Consider the following 18,321-nt stretch of genomic DNA (forward strand, 5'->3'; position numbering starts at 1 on the left):
TCTAGTCACTCATCAGTCTGGGAGGACTTTTCCTGAATGAGTCTCTAATGATACGTGCCTATGATCCTGGGGCGGCCGTGTGTCAGTGCGTCGGATTTTTGATCTGCGATAACTGACACTAGAGTGATTACATGGCCTAAGGGATTAAAACCAAAGAAAGAACCAAAGCAAAAGTAACCTACCTGCCCTTTTCCATCAGAGGCTTTATATTCCAGCCCACAGTTCCTATTCTTTTGAAGATAATTCCCACAAAGCCGAATAATTACATAACGCATATCCTCGCGCAAGGCCAGGCTGTGGTAGGACCAATGCCCCTGGGACCTTGCTTCCGTTTGGCCCTTTGTCCTTCTCAAGGGTTTCCACGTGTGCTTGATTTCTCATATCAAGGCAGGCACAGCAGATATCAATTCCCTCTCGAGCCCGAGAGGACATACGGAGGTCGGTACCATGCTCAAGGCCACGGCACCAACTCCCGGCAGAACCAGGAGGAAAGCACGGGTCTCTCAACACGCAGAGCTTTTCGCTTTTCCGGTTTTTAGGGAGAAGGAGTCGGTCACAGGGAGAATCCCCTTTTGTGTGATGGTTTACTTTTTGTGAAAATATCCCCATTCCTTTTATTGGCCAGTTAGATTACTCAGGCTTTAAACTTGTGATCATTTGCTTTCTTTTGGAGTCAGAAGAGCCCAGGTTTGGGGGCGTCCGACTTTGGCTCAGGTCATGATCTCGTGGTTCGTGAGTTCGAGCCCCACGTTGGGCTGTCTGCGGTCAGCACAGAGCCTGCTTCAGATCCTGTCTCCCTCTCTCTCTCTCTGCTCCCCGCCCCCCTCAAAAATAAATAAACATTAAAAAAAAAGAGAGTCCAGTTTTTGTCACATTTGCTCCAGTGAGCCCCAAGGGAGCCAAAAGTGTAGACACCAGCAGATGTGAGCAAACAGCTCAGTGGATGTTTATTAATATATGAATATTATAATAGTCACGATAATTATAGTAATACTAGGAATCACGATATTTTATTTTATTTATTTATTTTTTTTGCCTCTCTGGAAAGTCAGTCTCCAGTCTCAGCAGAGTGCACTCCCAATCTGCAAAAGATGTCTTGAGACTGCTCTTTTTCACTCTCTCTGTTCTTTCCTGCCAGCGGGCTTCTAATCTCTCTTGGCATTAGGGCTCAGTTTCTTGCTGTGGGACCTGCACCAGTGGACACACTCAGCCAAAGTGACCCCGGGACAGACTCAGCATAAACACAGTCCCTTGTGAGTCGAGCTTCTGGGGTAAGTGAACAGGCGCTGGGCTAAACACCCGGAACTGGGCACCGTTTAAGGATTGTCACCTGCTCCTTGGCTCTCTTTGTCCCCCGGGGGTGGCTGGCTCGCGGAGTGCATGCCCGGCCCAGAACCACACAAAAGCCAACATTTTATCGACACTCGACAGCCAAGCAAACACTTGATTCACTTACTTTTTCCTGGCTTTGCTCTACTTGATAACAGAGGAAGTGTCTGGGGGAGAGAGAGTGATGGCAGATGTCAGCAGAAGAAACTGTTCTGGGCTCGCTGGGGCAGGCGCGGTGCTCACCAGAGCTTAAGCTGGCTGCGGGGCCGTTATTCGTGGGTGGGAAAGGGCAGTTCTCATCCAAGTCACCCGTGGCCTCTTTCGCTGGGTAAATGTGCTGCATTTGAATTCACCGAGGCCGTGGAAGGGACTGTTTGATTATTCAGAAGAGGGAAAGACTGAGCAGAAGGATTGTTTCACAGTCTAAGTGACCAAGACTGTCAGATTAAAGGGGCTGATTCTTTCCTCCTCATACAATCCCCATCGTTCTTGAAAGACCTTCTGGGCGCTAGTCCACTATCATGCTATGGGGACATTTATGAGGTCAGCAGCTGTCAAGGAAATGCAAGGCCAATACTCTGGGGTTATAAATGCGATTCTAAATATCTTGATGAGAATGTAATATCTCAGCAGGTGGCCTGGTGCTTCACAGAGACCCTTTTAAACCTAAAGTCTGTTTCTATTTTCTGGTCATCCGGGGGAAGGGACGGAGTTTGAGGCGGCAAAATGAAAAAGAGTTTGAGAAGGGGGTTGCGGAGGAACTGTTCCCTCCCTACCTGCTCAGGGACTCCCGGGCTGAACCTGTCCATCCATATACTCCTGATGGCATCTGGAGGTCAACTGGGGAAGTAAGGTAATGAAAGAGATCCAACCCGTGTCGTACAGGTGGGTAAGAAAGAGTGAGGTGGTCAGTGAGTAGCAGATTGGGAGACACAACCCTGGTAATAAGGAGCTGAAGGTTTCTGCCAGGGCAGTTGTGATCTAGGCATTGGGGATAAGATAACGAAGGAGAGGGACGTCCCTGCCCTCACCGAGCTAACGCATCGTTCCGCAGATAGCAGTTAATTGAGGACATGGACGCCACAAACGATGGGGAGCACTTTTCTGAACGCTACCAAGCTTTAAACCTTTTGGTGGAGAACATGGGAGATCCGAGCGTAAGACCTCTCTCGCTTAATACTTGTACAACATCAAGGGTCAAGATGCAAGGGTCAAGACTGAACACCAGATGTGGCCGTCTAAGCCTATTGACCTCTCCAAGGCTGGGACTCTTGACCTTGCCTTATCAAGGGAGTGGGGACTCTTGGCCACTCCATGGACACCTCAGGCTCTACCGTAGGGTGTGTTTGGAGCAGCAGTGACTGTTGATGACTTCATGTCTCGGTTCTCAGCTTGGGCTTGTTGCCCTTGGCCCTTGGTCCAGGCTCTGCCCTCATGCGTCCTCTGGCTGGGTTCTGACGATCACATGAGGGAGGCACTTTTCCTCAGAAGCAAAAACAGAGTTGTTGGTTAGTTAGCTGGGTGGGCCGGTGGCCCCCTGGCAAAGATGCTGGCTGCGACTTAAAGCACCGGCAGTGGGCAAGGGAAACCCTCCTTTCCAAAAACTGACGAGGGTCCTTGGGGAGAAAGAACAGAGGTTTGTGGTGGGGAATTTGAAACTCTGGGCAAAGATAGGCCTGGAAGCGAAACACAGGCATGACTTCCAGGAACCAGGTCTGCTGGGAACTGCTGGGGAAAGGCCAGCCAGGAACACCTGGCCAGGAAGCCAAGGACGCAACAGCCTCTGTGCTTCAAGGCTCTGTAGGCTGGAAAAGAAGGTGCGTGGCTACTATAAGGACTATGTGTTCCATACCCCTTTCCCAAAGAGGACAACTTATCTCACTGCACTACACGGGCTTCTAAGGACAATAGATCAAAAGAGTAGAATTTGGGATTACTCCGAAGATCTAGAATGTATGACTGTCATGTTGTGGGGGAGGTGATATTTCTTCCCCACCCCATGTGGAGGGATATCTATTATGTGGTTTAGCCTCCTTTCTTTTCTTTTCTTTTCTTTTCTTTTCTTTTCTTTTCTTTTCTTCTTTCTTCTTTCTTTCCTCTTTCTTTCTTTCTCCTTTCTTTCTTTCTTTCTTTCTTTCTTTCTTCTTTCTTTCTTTCCTCTTTCTTTCTTTCTTCTTTCTTTCTTTCTTTCTTTCTTTCCTCTTTCTTTCTTTCTTTCTTCTTTCTTTCCTTCTTTCTTCTTTCTTTCTTTCTTTCTTCTTTCTTTCTTTCTTTCTTTCTTTCTTTCTTTCCTCTTTCTTTCTTTCTTCTTTCTTTCTTTCTTTCTTCTTTCTTCTTTCTTTCTTTCTTTCTTTCTTCTTTCTTCCTTCCTTCCTTTCTTTCTTTCTTTCTTTCTTTCCTCTTTCTTTCTTTCTTTCTCTCTTTCTTTCTTCTTTCTTTCCTTCTTTCTTCTTTCTTTCTTTCTTTCTTTCTTCTTTCTTTCTTCTTTCTTTCTTCTTTCTTTCTTTCTTTCTTTCTTTCCTCTTTCTTTCTTTCTTTCTTTCTTTCTTCTTTCTTTCCTTCTTCTTTCTTTCTTCTTTCTTTCTTTCTTCTTTCTTTCTTTCTTTCTTTCTTTCTTTCTTTCTTTCTTTCTTCTTTACCAATCACTTGAAAACATGGCAGGTATGAATGGCATTATTTTTTCCTATTTGTAGCTACGCTTCACAATGTTCACATACACCTTAAAGGAAGGATGAAAAATCTGTCCACCCTGGTGTGTATTTGTAAGTTAGCACCTAAATGTTTTCATCACAAGTTTGAGCAAGCCTAGTTCTTGGCCATAGATAAGACAAATGCACAATATTCTATAAGGTGAAGTAAGATGATGATTGATTATGATTAGAATACATGTTATGTGGCTTAATAAGTTTTAACTATTTTATTAAAGAAAGCCCACCAACTGTAACAGGAATCTCATAAAAATTTTCTCTGCACATTTTATGTAATGTAGCTTGAAGAATTTGCTCGTTCCACAAAGTGTTCTGCTTACATCTAAGAACAAGTGACGATGACCTGAACTGCTTTGGCTGTTCTGTATTCAGAATATCACAATATAAGTCAGAATATGCCATTTCTAATATCACGCTTCACCATTAACAGAAATATCAGACAGGGAAAGACAGGAAGCCCTATGGCTCAATGGTGTTCGTTTAATCATTGAAATATTCCTTTTCTATGATGCCATAGCTGTATTTCAGCTGAGGGCAATGAGCCACAGTAATATTTGAAGTGGGTGAGGGACACTAATTTTTACAGGGGGAAAGACTCTTCAAATGAAGATTCGCTCTCAGATAAATCTTAGGAGAGCGTACCATGTTAGCATACGTACTTTGGAACCGCTCAGAGAGCTGGATGGGGAAGCTGACTGGAGAGTGTTCTGGAGGAAATCTACATCTAAGGAAGTGAGGAAGACACCAGTGAGCAGAGGGAGAGGCTGATACTCAATGGCTATCATTGAACTGACACGTGTTGTCCCCTTTATCCACTGCCCGGTCTAGATTCCCTCCTCCTCGGCTACAGCTCTGCTGGTGTAGACAGATGGCCTGATAGAATGACCCAGATTCTCATCTCTGATGAATCTGAGTCCCTGTGTACCATACCCATTTAGGTCATGGTTTCTGTTCTTTTATCATTGGAACTGAGAGGACGAGCACTGAGAGATGCCCTACTTTGTTACCCAAGTGCCAAGCCTTTTTTTTCTATGCCCGCTGTGTAGCAGCAGCCTATCATTTCTTAAAGATCAGGACTTACCCTTGGCAGTATGACACCCCCTTTCTTTGCCTGCTGGTCCCTCGGCATAAGGAGCCTGACGTTACTTGATGGCAGCCGTAGCTTAAGTTTCAGCGAGGTTCTTCATATCCCCTGTGAAGCATTTCCCAACTCTGGGAACTAGGACCTCTAGACCCAGAAATCTTCAAACCATACGGACTTCAAAGTGCAAATTCTTTAAATGGCTCATCGGCAGTGATGGTGGGAGCAGGGCCATTTGACTCCCAACCCCTGGTTCCCAGACTCAGATGTTGGACCTGTTTCAGACAGAGCACCATAGGACGGTCATTAGTTGGTATACCACATCCTGCATGATGGCACCCTATCCCTGCCACGTGTCATCTGTACGTCAGCGGCTCAACTTTAGGAGACCATTCCACTGTCTTCCAGGCCAGTAGCTTCTGGGTGGGCGCTGTGTAGGATAGATAGCATGGCTTTTGTTTGCGATTCCTGATTTGTGGATCAAACATTCTAGAAGTACCCAGATAGTGGGTTTGGCTGGGATCCTGTGGACAAGAAAGGTGAGCCCATACTTGCAACATATATGTATGTCTAAAAAATAAATGATTGCTCATGTGCAAATATCTCCTGGAAATTTTCCCCTCTGGTTGGTTTCACCATATGTGCATGTTGCTTAAGTTCAGGCCCCTGGCTGCCTGTGGTTTTCCCAAGAGTGAGCCAGAGAAGGTTCTGGAATAGTCAATGAGGTTAATGTCTTAGATTAGCCTGCTTTCAAATGGGAGCATTTTTACTCCCAGGGCACAGAGCCCTCAACTGAGGCAACGCGAAACCACAGGGCACATTTTTTTTGAAGTTCTGGGCAATCTCTAATTCTATATTTAATATGAAATAGACATCAGTATATTATGGAGTGGGACACAAAACTCCCATCAATTATTAAGATAAATACAAGACTTCAAAGACATTCCATGATCATTATGGGGCTACTCCAAGCTATCCCTCCAGTCCCGGGGTGTCCTTTATAGCTGGAGGTACTCAGTAGAAAATTCTGAGAAGTGCTGCCATGTATACACCAAGGGCGTTGCAAAACTTGACCTACTGCCTGTGGTCCCTGGCTTACCCAAGTCACAGGTAGCTGGACTTATGGTGAGGCAGACATTTGGGGCACCATGGAGAGTCAGTTCAAAGTGGGGTGCAGAGTCACAGATTCTAGAACTCCTGGAGCCACCTGGGGCCCCCCGGGGGGACTTGGTCTCCAGAACCATCTGTGTTATGTAGGAGACCACTCCAGGCAAACCCCTGGTATGGACTTGCCCCTGAGGCTGAGCTGGGTGGTGGACCTAACCTCCTGTCTGCCCGGCACCTGCCTGTGGCCCCCCACACAGTGTGAGCACATGACCTGGGACTTCACTTTTGGCACTCGTTACTCTAGCTGGGTCCTGAGCTCAAGCACATTCTATGCTACACACATCATCTGAATACAGTCGCAATTAGACACCTAAACCACAGCCTTAGGACAAGAGCCTGCATGAGATTTACATACGTAAAGATCTCCAAGTATGGGAAAGTGTTCCCTGACTGACTGAGTGTTCCCTGCCAGGGCTATTTGAAAGCCAGGGCTCATGGAAGGCTGACATTGACTCATGGATCCTGCAGTGCAAACCCAAAGTTTGGCAGAGAGAAGGGAGGAGGAGACTGAGCTCAGAGATTTCAGTCGTCCACTCTCTTTGAACAAGGAACCCCCACTTTCACACCAACCTGTCTGCCAGTGAAAACGAGAAGGCAGCAAAGAATCGGGATTGGGCTGGTATTTCCTTGAGCTCTCTTTCTGGACTTCTGGCGTCACTGCTTCCTGACTGTGTGATCTTGTGCAATCTTCCCATGTTCCCATCACCCACCCCGAGACTCCACTGCTACATTTGTGAAGCGGGGAACCATGAACACAAACAGCATACACCCTATATACAAGGTATATAAGAGCTGTCATCAGAATTCATAAAACGGGTGTATGTAAATCCTTATCAGGGAGTGCAACACCTTGGAAGTGATTAATAAATCTGAGATTTCACGTTTTACTTAGTCACATCACAGCTTCCGGCTGCTGGGATCAGAAGGTTGGCGAAAGCAAAGAAACGAGTGAGAACAAGTCCCCGACACAGGTGAGTGCCTGTGCCCACTAGCCTCTGGGGCTGCGTGGGTGCCTGGGGAGGCTGTTGGACGGGGTAGGGCCCCAAAGAAGCTTGGGTGGAAGAAAGATGAATGGTAGTTCCTGCCCTCAGGATCTCAGGTCGTGGGAGGAAAGAAGCACGTTTTAAACAAGGAGCGACCGTGGCTTTGGGCATAGTGTAAGCCAGAGGCCTGTGGAAGGCACTAAGAGAGGCTGGGAGAGGAATTCACCGCACAACCTAGGAGGCAGAAGATGACTTTGAGCGCCCGGTGAGCGAAAGCTCGGGACTGGAGAGCAGGAGGGAGGAGGGGCAGGGATGTGAGGAAAGGAAGAGAGTCACAAGAGGCCCTGAAGGGTGAGGCTGGTATGTGAAGGGGGGCGGAGCTCTCAGCGGGCAGCCAGCTCCTTCTTGGGAGGGAGGGGCGGGAAGGGGGTGGCTGGCACAGGCAGGTGACAGAGGTGCAGGCAGCCTGGTGAGCTGACTGCTTAGGCTTTGAGCACGTGGCAGGGTGAGGACACAGCTAGAACAAAGGGCCCGATTGATTCCAGGCCCAGGGACTCAATAACATAACATAGATTATCCTAGGACCAAGGTCCTGCTGGGAGGCCCCCAGTGGCTTCATGAACCCCTGTACCCTACTTTGAACTAATCTCCATAGACCCCACGTTGCCTCCATCCAAATACTCTGTCTCGTAAATCAAGCTCTCCGGGACTTGACTAAAGCATGAAAGCTTGAGGGTGACGTTGTGATTGATAATGGTAATCCCCGGACCCAGGGAAGCAGAGTGCAAGTCACGAGCTTGGTGTAGGAGTTGAGGTGTGACGGCGATCCTGCTTGAGATGTCAGGACAGTCCAACTCCAGGAATGACACCTCACGAGCATATTGAAGTCTGGGCATGAGGTTAGAGCAGATCCGCGAGCTGGAAGGCTGAACAAATAGGGCACCGACCAAGAGGACCTTACAGCCTCACTGCCCAAAGATAGCCTGTGCCCCAGCAGCACATCCGTGGCTGGGGACTTTCAGAAACGCAGAGCTTCGGGCCGGGTTGCTGTGTCGCAGCTCTGAGAGTCTCCTCATGGTTGAAAGACACTTCCTCTGGCTTCGAGCATCGTGTCCTCAAGGGCTCTTATAGGAGCCAGGGGGCAGGGGTTGGGGTATAGCATCCTGCGGCTGCCATGGCAAAGTTCTGCAGACTGGGGGACGGGGCGGGGGGCGCTTAAGCAACAGAAACTTACTGTCTCACAACTCAGGGGCTGGAGGTCTGAGATCAAGAGGTCAGCAGGCAGGTTGGTTTCTGCTGAGTCTTCTCTCCTTGGCTCATCATGTTCCCTTCTCTATGTCTCATATCATCTTCTCTTTGTGTGTGTCTGCGTCCTAATCTCCTCTTGGAAGGACAGCGGTCATATTAGCCTAGGGCCACCCCAATGTCCTCATTTTAACTCGATTACCACTTTAAAGACTATACCTCCAAATGCTGTCACCTTCCATGGTAGGAGGGGGGTGGGGTGGGTGGGTAGGACTACAGCATAAGAATTTGGGGGGTGGGCACAATTCAGCCCCAGACAGGTGAGCAGGGAAGGGAAAGAGTTCTCTTTGCTTCCCTCTTTTCTTCTATCAGGGAGGAAAAGTCTCTCCCGATTCCCTTGGCAGATTCCCTCGTGATACGTCTGCGTCGAATGGTCACCCTAACCGCAAGGGACTTCGAAAAAGAGCCCAACTGACTTCTTTGACCTCTATAGCGGGAGGGCTTACAGGAGGAGGGGGTCGGTAAAGGGTCTAAGAAAGGGATTCAAGCAGGTCCTGCCCTGACTCAGTTTGCGGCCTTGAGGATACCACTCAAGCTCTGTTTCTTTAACTGGGCAACGAAGGGGCCGGATTGGATGAGATTTAAGATCCCTTTCAATGCCGAGGAATTTATTCTAGAAATCCAAGCCCCGTTGGCATGCCCAACATGCATGTGCAGAAGGGTGACTAATTCGGGGCAATCTTTGGCTTGGGACTTTGCAACACCTGGGAGCTGGTTGATCTGCTTGGACGATTTCTCTTCCCCAGGGCAGTATAATCAGAAGTGCGTCCAGAGCAGTTGGGCTTGTAGGCATGCATTTCAGGGGCCAGTGATTAAAGTACCAGGTTGCACATCTGAAGCAGGGTCTGGCTGCTAACGGTCAGTGGGGCTGTATTATTAACCCAGCTGCCTTGGGGAAGGTTGTGTGGGACTGGAAAAGTCAAATCGTGGGTGAGCCGAGGAAGAGACTGTGTTTAAATGGAGCTTTATGGCTTTTGGGGGAGGGTAGCATGTGGTGTATTTGCTTATGTTCTTTCTTTCTCTTTCTTTCTTTCTTTCTTTCTTTCTTTCTTTCTTTCTTTCTTTCTTTCTTTCTTTCTTTCTTTCTTTCTTTCTTTCTTTCTCTTTCTTTCTCGTCCCCTCTCCCAGTCCATTCCTAAGGTGGACGATTACATCTGCCCTGGAAGCAATGGTTTATGGGGTCAAGCTCCGGGATTAACAAACAGATTTGAACGCCAGCTCAGCTGCTTACCAGCTGGCTAACACTGGACGCTTTGCTAAGTTTCGGATCCACCATCTATAAAATGGTGATATTTTGTAGGAGTGTTTTGATGATGAAGCTACTTGAAGTGTGTGTGGCATAAGGCCTAAAATTAAGGCTTAATGTCTTGTGCTGCCTTAAATCTGTTCAGGGGCGCCTGGGTGGCTCAATTGGTTAAAGTGTCCAACTTTGGCTCAGGTCGTGATCTCACGGCTTGTGGATTCAAGCCTCACATCAGGCTTGATCTCATGGCTCGTGGGTTCGAGCCCCGCGTCGGGCTCTGTGCTGACAGCTCGGAGCCTGGAGCCTGCTTCGGATTCTGTGTCTCCTTCTCTCTCTGCCCCTCCCCTGCTCACGGTCTGTCTCTGTCTTTCTCTCAAAAATAAAATAAACATTTAAAAAATCAGTTCACATCAGGAGAGCCCCAAATGCCCAATGCCTCATCATTCCCCCATTCTGTTCCTGCCGATAGGGTCCTCCTAAGTAGGTAATATTTCTTATCAAGTGGACCAGACGCAGTTCTTACTTATCCGCGAGTAGTAGGTTTCATTCAGTCGTCCGCCAGCCCACAGAATTATTCAAGGAAGCCAATCACATCCTGGAGCCTTATCCACTGATGAAGGTGGGGTATGCAAGTCCCCGCTATTGTCAATTTCTTCCTTTAGGTCTGTTAATAGTTGCTTCCACGTAAGCCTCATGGTAACCACAAAGCCAAAATCTATAGTAAATATACAGAATGTAGAGAGAAAGGAATATAAGAATCCCATTAAAGAAAGTCATCAAACCACAAAGGAAGAGAGCAAGAAAAAAAGGAACGGGGAGAAACTATTAAACACACACCAACACCCACCCACCCACCCCCACACACACACATATACACAAACACTCTTCTCTCTTGTCTTTTTAGTCTCTATTTCATTTTCTTCTGCTCTTATCGTCGTTATTTACTTCCTTCTACTAACTTTGGGCTTCATTTATTCTTCTTTTTCTAGTTCCTTGAGGTGTAAAATTAGGTTGCTTATTTGAGACTTTTCTTGTTTCTATGAGCTTCCCTCTCAGAACTGCATCTAACACATTCTAGTATGTTATGTTTCCATTTTCACTTGCGTCGAGGTATTTTTCGATTTCCTTTTTGAATTCTTCTTTGATCCTTTGTTGTTGGGTAGCATGGGGTTTCATCTCTACCTATTTGTGATTTTTCAAGTTTTCTTTGTGTAATTAATTTCTGGTTTCATATCGTTGTTGGCAGAAAAGATGTTTGATGTGATTTCAGTCCTCTTAAATTTATTAAGACTTATCTTGTGGCCCAACATCTGATCTATCCTGGAGTATGTCCTGTGTGCACTTGAGAAGGATATGTATTCTGTTGCTTTGGGGTGGAACGTTCTGTATATATCTGTTAAGTCCATCTGGTCTAGTGTGCATTTAAGGCCATGTTTCCTTGTTGCTTTTCTGTTTGGATGATGTCTACATTGATGTAAGTGGGGTATTAAAGTCCCCGATTATTATTGTATTGCTGTCAGTTTCCTTCTTTAGGTCTGTTATAATATTCGTTTTATATATTTAAGTGATCCTATGTTGAGTGCATAAATATTTATAAATGTTACACACCGGTGTTCGATTGACCCCTTTATCACTGTGTAACACCTAACCTTTGTCTCTTATTACAAGCTTTATTTTAAAATCTATGTAGTCTATTCAGCCTTCTTTTGGTTTCCATTTGCATGGAAAATCTTTTCCCATTCTTTCACTTTCAGACTGTGTGTCCTTTGGAGGAACATTAAGGACATTACATTAACTGAAATAAGTTAGAGAGGGAAACACAAATACTTTACGATATCTCTCAGATGTAGAACTTTTCAAAACAAACCAAATCAAAACAAAGAACAAACTCATAGATATAGAGAACAGACTGGTGGTTTCCAGAGGCAGAAACAGAGTATAGAGTGTGAGAAACAGGTGAAGAAATTCAAAAAGTATAAAACAAAACAAAACTCAGTTGATTGAAAACAGACATAGACATTTTAAATCATATTCAAAATACTGGCTTTACACACATACACATTTACATAAGGAAAAAAGGAAAAGAAATTATAAGTAAGCAAACAAACAAATAAAACAAAATCTTCCCTCAACAATCTGTCCAATTCTCACCTGTTCAGCTTTCTCTGGTCTTCTTTATAGCCTTAACTTCTTGAAAGTATCTACGCTCATTGGTTTCATTTCCTAATCTTAACTTTCTATTCAACCCACCCCACCCATTATTTACTTTATCAAAACCGTTCTCTGGGGATCGTCAGTGAGTTCCAAGAGAGTGAAGTCAATGGAAACTGTTTGACCCTCATTTTCTTGGCTTTTCAGTGGCATTTGAGATGGTTGACAGTGACCTTGGCTTCTGTGACATCACACTCTGTTTTTTTCTCCTCTTGATATTCAAACAAACAAACAAACAAACAAACAAACAGTGTCTTTTTCAAGCTAAAATAAAACTGTAACTCTAATTGGGATGTCTTACTTCATCAGTTTGGTGTCTCACACTCTAGCCACGAGGGCTACCTGTGCCCAGATGAGAGAGAAATTCATTTTTCCCTGGCTCTTTATCTGTCTGTTTCTAGAAGGAGGGCACCAAACTCCACTCTTGTCCCTTGAGGCTGAAGGACTTCACAACCTCACTAATGGCAGCTCAGAAGGAGTGCTGAAATGGTCCCAGAGCCTGACGTTAGTGCCTAATCTGGCGGGGGGCGGGGGGGATCTAAAGAGATAGCCCCTTCTTGTGGCTGCCAGTAGCTCCCAGGGCCTGGCAGACTAATGGAGCATAGCCAGCTTGACCACACTCACCAGCTGTCTCCAGTGGCTGCTTTCTATGGCTACCGAAGCAGAGTATGGTATCTGGCTGCTGAAATGCCATCAGCCTGAGAAGGTGTGGCTTGACTGTGCCTTCATCTCTGGCCTTTGCCCCAACTTTGGGTGCAGATCCCACAGTGGGCTCAGCCAAGGACGGGCCACAACAGAAGTGGATTAAATCCCAATGCGATCCCTATGTAGGCACTCACCACCCTTTCCCCAGCGTGCAAGCCTGCAACCAGTTTGCCCAGGATGATGAAGTGTCTGACACCAGCAACCTAACAGACGTAGAACATTCTCTTCCAGGATGAGTGCTGTGCCATTCAATGAACAAAAGAATATTCAACAAAGTGCTCATTACGTAAGGCATACTTCCATAGACCCTGTGGATATAGGAGGAAAGGTGGAAGACGGAGCTAGTATTTCCAGTGTTGGTGCTATTTCCTGCCATTTGGCTTAAGCCAAGGCCAGCTTCACCTGCCCGCCATGTTTTGTGCAGAAGGAAGCCTTTCCTCCTATTCTATCTATCCTATTCTCTTCCTCCCACGCGGACTCCCAGAGTTTGGACCAGCAAGCGGCAGGCTGTACCCCCACCAGGCAAACCGGGAAGGTTGGCGGAGGTAGTTATGTCAGAGGGATGCTGCCCCTCTACCTGCCTACACGGCCAGGGCCCCTGCTTCGTGAGAATCATGCCAAAGGCAGCTTGTAATTCACAGGAGCCAATGACCAGCAAGGCCTCTATGCTCACCTTGGCGTCTCAGTAGGCAGCTTCAAGTGAGGGCCCGGTCTACTTAGTTTGACTAGAATGGCTTCAGCTCCCCTGCTTTGCTCACGAGACCAGGAAATACAGCAAGGAAGAAGTCGTCACACCATTATGTGCCATGAGCCTGATCTGTGATGGCTCATTGAAGCCCTTCCCCTGCAACCTTATGTAAAACCCATGGCTCCATCCCCGTTGGCTTTGTTCGCAAGTGACGGGGTGTGTGTGGTCTAAAATACGTTCGCCAGTTCTTTGACATTCTCCTGAAAATGCCACGCTTATTCCCCTCCTCTTGAGTGTGGCCTGGACTTAGTGACTCACTGCTTGTGAGCAGGGAAACGAAGCACAAGTGACAGAGGGCCACATCAGAGGCAGAGCAAGTGAAGGCATCGTGGCTTCTTGCTTGCTTTCCCTCTTGGATCACTCTCCCTGGAAGACGCCGGCCTCCGCGCCATGCGGGTCACTCTGCAGAGGCCCGCGTGGTGAGCGAGTGAGAATTGCAGCCAATAACCGGTGAAAACTGGAGTGCTCCCATCAACGGCATCTTCTCCAGGCCCAAATGAGCCTTCGTGTGATTGCCGTTTCTGTCACTACCTTGGCCCCGACTGCATGAGACCCTTGGAGTCAGAACCATGGAACTAAGCCACTCCCGCATTCCTGACCGTCAAACACGTTGAGGTCATAAACTCTTGTTGCTATAAACCTCCCCCTCTCAAGGTGATTTGCTATGCGCCAAGAGATAACTAATAGAAGGCACCAGTGCATTTTCGAAAACTTCTGAGACTCTGGCGTGACATCACCAGTTTTATTAACATCAGGGCATCGTAATGACGCATCTTAAGTCAGAAACTCAAAAGTTACAGCTTGTGTCAGGGTAGTTATCACCAGCCACCATAACAAACAAGCTTCTCCCACCCACAAATCCCAGTGACTTCTCGGAATCAAGGCTTAGCCCTCCTTTGCAAGAAGTCCAGTGTGCCTAAGCCATCTGCGGTCCTAGATCCCTGAGCAAAGAGAAGGAAGGGACAGACGAATTAACGACCTTGGTCAGAAAAGGAGATACATCATTCATAATGGTACTCTGTTGGCCAGAACCAGTCACGTGTCCTCAACTCTGCTATAAAGGAGACTGAGAAATGTTGGGGAGTCCAAGGACGTTGACGACTGCTATTGTCACCGCCACGCGGCCCTGTTGGGGTCTTCTAATTTCAAAGCCGGAACAAATACAGTTTTAAAGAGGTATGTGATCTGTTTTTGGTCTTCAGACCGCAGCTTGGATATCGAAATGGGGACGTGGTAACCAGAAGAAACCTTATTCCCTGATTCTCTGGATTTTGTCAGTGACTTTTATTGTTTCCTGTATAAAGTCCCCACCACAAATTGGTATTCCCCCAGGCACCTGAGACAAACTTTATCAGGTACCCAAGGAATCTGCTATTTCCTTCCTTTCTTTTGCTGGGCCCCGTGCCACTATAAACAGAGGTGGGTCCATTAGGGTTTGGTGAGTACTGTGCTTCCAACAGAAGGCAGACAGACTGTTCCATAAGAAGGGAGACAATTGCCTCTCTCCCCTTTGTGTCTTACTCGGTCTCCTGGAACCTCAAGCTGAGCTCCGGGCGAAAAGAGCTCCCTAGGACTCGCCTGCGAGTCTTTGGTTGGTGCCACATCTCTGAAAAAAAGTTGGCGCTGCATTCCTCCTTCTCTACGCCTACCTCCTGAGACACATTTCTCTCACCATCTCTGGTCACCCATCCGCCCCAAAGCAGCCCATAAGCAGCCCCTTTATCCCATGTCATATAAAACTAAGAGCTTCCTGGAGAATGGTGGAGATCCATGCGGATGGGTGACGTTAGGATGCCATAGTTCTGCTCCGGTCTATTATGGCTGCGAGGGATATGCAGCCTGACAGCTGAAATCCAACACCACACTTTCCGGCCTCCCCAGAGCTTATCCTTATTGAACTTACCCACCTTCCCCTGCACTTTCCAAGGCAGTTTGGACACACCCCTTTAGCACGTTATGACCGTGTACCGAATAGGCGTGTGATTCTGGGTCCTAGAACGGCCCAAAAGTGTGAACTTCAACCCGAACCCACATTTCCTGGCATGGCGTTTTCCCTAACTTCTCCGCTGTTTCCTTTTCCTACAGAAGGTGTTTGAACATAAAAGCTACAACGTATTTCTCAGGCTTCCAAGAAATCTTATTGAACATCTTGATGAGTGCGGTGTGAAGACGTTGAAACATACAGATCAGATCCTCTTTAAAATACGAGAAGGCTCACTCAGATGAGGAGAAACAGGCTGTGCAGAACCACGGGTTTGGTTTTTCTGAACCCAAAGCACTTGAGCAAAATAGTTTGAGACATTCAGTAATTCCAAACTGTGGCTGGCTCACCCATCCCTAATTTCAAGGGAAATTAAATCCGTGTGTTTCTCATTCATTTACACTCAGCTCACCAAAATAACTCTTCTGCAAGAGCGACGAGACTACCAGGAAGCTGCCCAGGCTGTTTTTAAGCCGCGTCCTCAGCTGGGAGGTGGGCCTGGCCAACGTCCCCTTGGATCAGCTTCTCTGGCGGCTGATGTTCCGCTCTGTGGAACCCACAAAATCCTGACACACTCGAAACTCTCTGAGGCAGACTTCTAGATCCCTGAGGGCTTGGAGAGGTCAGTAGTCCGGGTCCCTTCCTCAGGGAAGATCTACAGTTTGGAGTAACTTGTTGATCCGTTCTTATCATCAACAGCCTCACCCTTCAGGAAACTCCTCCTTCCGGCTGCCCTGAAAGGCTCCCGCGCTGACCTAGACACGGTCAATGCATCACACAGATGTCCTTGGACACCGTGCTCAGCTCCCAACTTCCGCAAGCTTTGCTGCTAGATGAGCTGGAGGCTCACCCCGGAACCTGGAACCCTCTTACCCTCAGTCCAGGAGAGAAAACCACGTATTGTATGGAATAGTTAACGTTACTTAAGACAGGTTTCTTTGGCGATGGATCTGGGTGGACACAGAATAACACAACAGAGAGGCATATGAAAGTAAACGGGATTGATTATACTTGCAGGTCCTGGAGGAGGGAGGCCTGGCGTGGCTCAGCACGCAGCAGCCCCATGGGCGGAACACCCAGGGGGTGGGCTCCACCAGGCGGGCAGGGAGCCAAGAGGGGGTGACACCACAGGCAAGTGCCTTTAGTGAAGTCGGGCGGAGTAAACCAGCAAAAAGCATTTTACTGGTGCCTTTGAATGTCACTAGGTCATGGTCCAAGAGGGCAAGGAGGGGAACTTGTGGCAGGGGCCAGCCTTATCACCCCGCTGCACCTGGTTGTTGGAGTGGGGTGCTTGCAGCCTACTTGTGGGGATATTGAGACAACAGGAAAAGAGGAGGTTTTCAACATTTACAATCATGAGACTTCTCGGAGGATGGGTAATGAGCCCAGGGTGTCAGCTCCTGCCCTAGAAACTGACTGGATGTAACTGAGGGGTCACTAGGAAGAAATTCCAGAGGTTTCCCTGCCTTCTATCTCACTTAGGAGCTCCATTACAGCAGGGAGATCTGATCAACACTCCATTCCCTTGATAGCAGGGATCAAAAGGGTAGCCCAAGTCCCCAGAGGCTCATATCATGGCCCTCCCACAGGCTGGGCTCTGTTACGAGGAGACACTAGGGAAAAGGGTGGCACAAATTCTGCTCTGACACAACACCAAAACCAGGAGAACGGAAGGAGGGTAAGGAATGCGGTTGGCATCCTCAGCAAACTGCTCAACAAGCAGACTGCCAATGGATGCCATAACTCCCGGAGAATGTGGCAAGATTGCCGCCATCTTGTGGATAAAGCCTGACACACGGCAAGTGCTCAATAAATATTTGATGTTGAAACAATAACGCTCTCCGTAAAGAATGACAAAGTGGGAAGGTTCTTCACACAGGTCAGCAGCTCTGACTTTCTTTCAGGCCAGAACCTGTCACACTTGGGAGATGATCATTCTTCTGAGACGACGCAGAGCACAATGTCACGGGGGCAATGACTAGGGCTGGGTCTGCCTCTTCTGGGCATCAGCTAATGATCCCGGGCAAGTCCTTTAGACTCTCTGTGCTTTGGTTTTGACGTTTCCTGTTATAGGATAATAATAGTACCTGCCTTGGCATTGAGGATTAAACAGGTAAATTCCTGTACAGCTGTGAGAACAGTATCCAACACTTAGGATGTGCTTCGTAAATGCCAGATGGGATTGTTATTGCCATTAGAGTCACACAGGTTGATAAGACTGTATAGGAGAAGTTGTGGGACATACCACAGCTCTCTAAGAATGGGAGAGGTGATGTTAATCACACACGCCAGGAGACTATAAAATTCTCCTCTGCTACATCTTCTCTAGATTAAGTCCTGTGGTCCCAGGCTCCCTAAGTGTGGAACTTGGACTGGCAGCTTGGGCATCTGCCGGGAGCTTGTGACAAACGCAGAATCTTGGGACCCATCCCAAGCCTAGAGAACCAGAACTTTCATTTTAACTAGCTCCCTAGTGGTTAGCATAAACACCAATTCTTTAATCTGATTTATTGTGGTAAATTACAATACGGTAACTGCATTCATTTAAATTGTCCTGGGTGTGTGTGTGTGTGTGCGTGCACGCGCGCGTTTAGCTTGTTGAGGTATAAATGACGTACAAAAACAGAACCTATTACATGCATACATCTTTGTGAGTTTGGACATGTGCACATACCCATGATTCCATCACCACAACCAAAGTTCTAAACATATGCATTATTTCAAAAAGTTTCCCGATGTTCTATTTCATGGAGTTTTCTTTCTTTGTAAGATCACTTAACATGAGATCTAAACTCTTAACGTATTGTAGATGTTAAATGTTATGATGGTGTACTGTTAGTTACATATACTAGGTCATACG

At 47.1% G+C, this 18,321-nt stretch overlaps 1 long non-coding RNA gene across 3 annotated transcripts; it reads left to right on the top strand.

Annotated features, from left to right (window-relative positions):
- Window positions 1–1,919: 1,919 nt before the first annotated feature.
- Window positions 1,920–17,783, top strand: LOC122230603. Of its 3 annotated transcripts, none has more exons than XR_006207608.1 (5): window positions 1,920–2,214; window positions 7,178–7,256; window positions 12,964–14,656; window positions 15,566–16,083; window positions 16,161–17,783. It is a non-coding gene; the product is annotated as an uncharacterized LOC122230603 (long non-coding RNA). The 3 variants fall into 3 exon arrangements; XR_006207610.1 differs by having other exon boundaries at window positions 1,920–2,182; XR_006207609.1 differs by lacking the exon at window positions 1,920–2,214 and adding an exon at window positions 3,948–4,081.
- The last annotated feature ends 538 nt before the right edge of the window (window positions 17,784–18,321 follow it).

The sequence above is a fragment of the Panthera tigris genome, chromosome C2, assembly GCF_018350195.1.
Source record: "Panthera tigris isolate Pti1 chromosome C2, P.tigris_Pti1_mat1.1, whole genome shotgun sequence".
NCBI classification, from domain to species: Eukaryota; Metazoa; Chordata; class Mammalia; order Carnivora; family Felidae; genus Panthera; species Panthera tigris.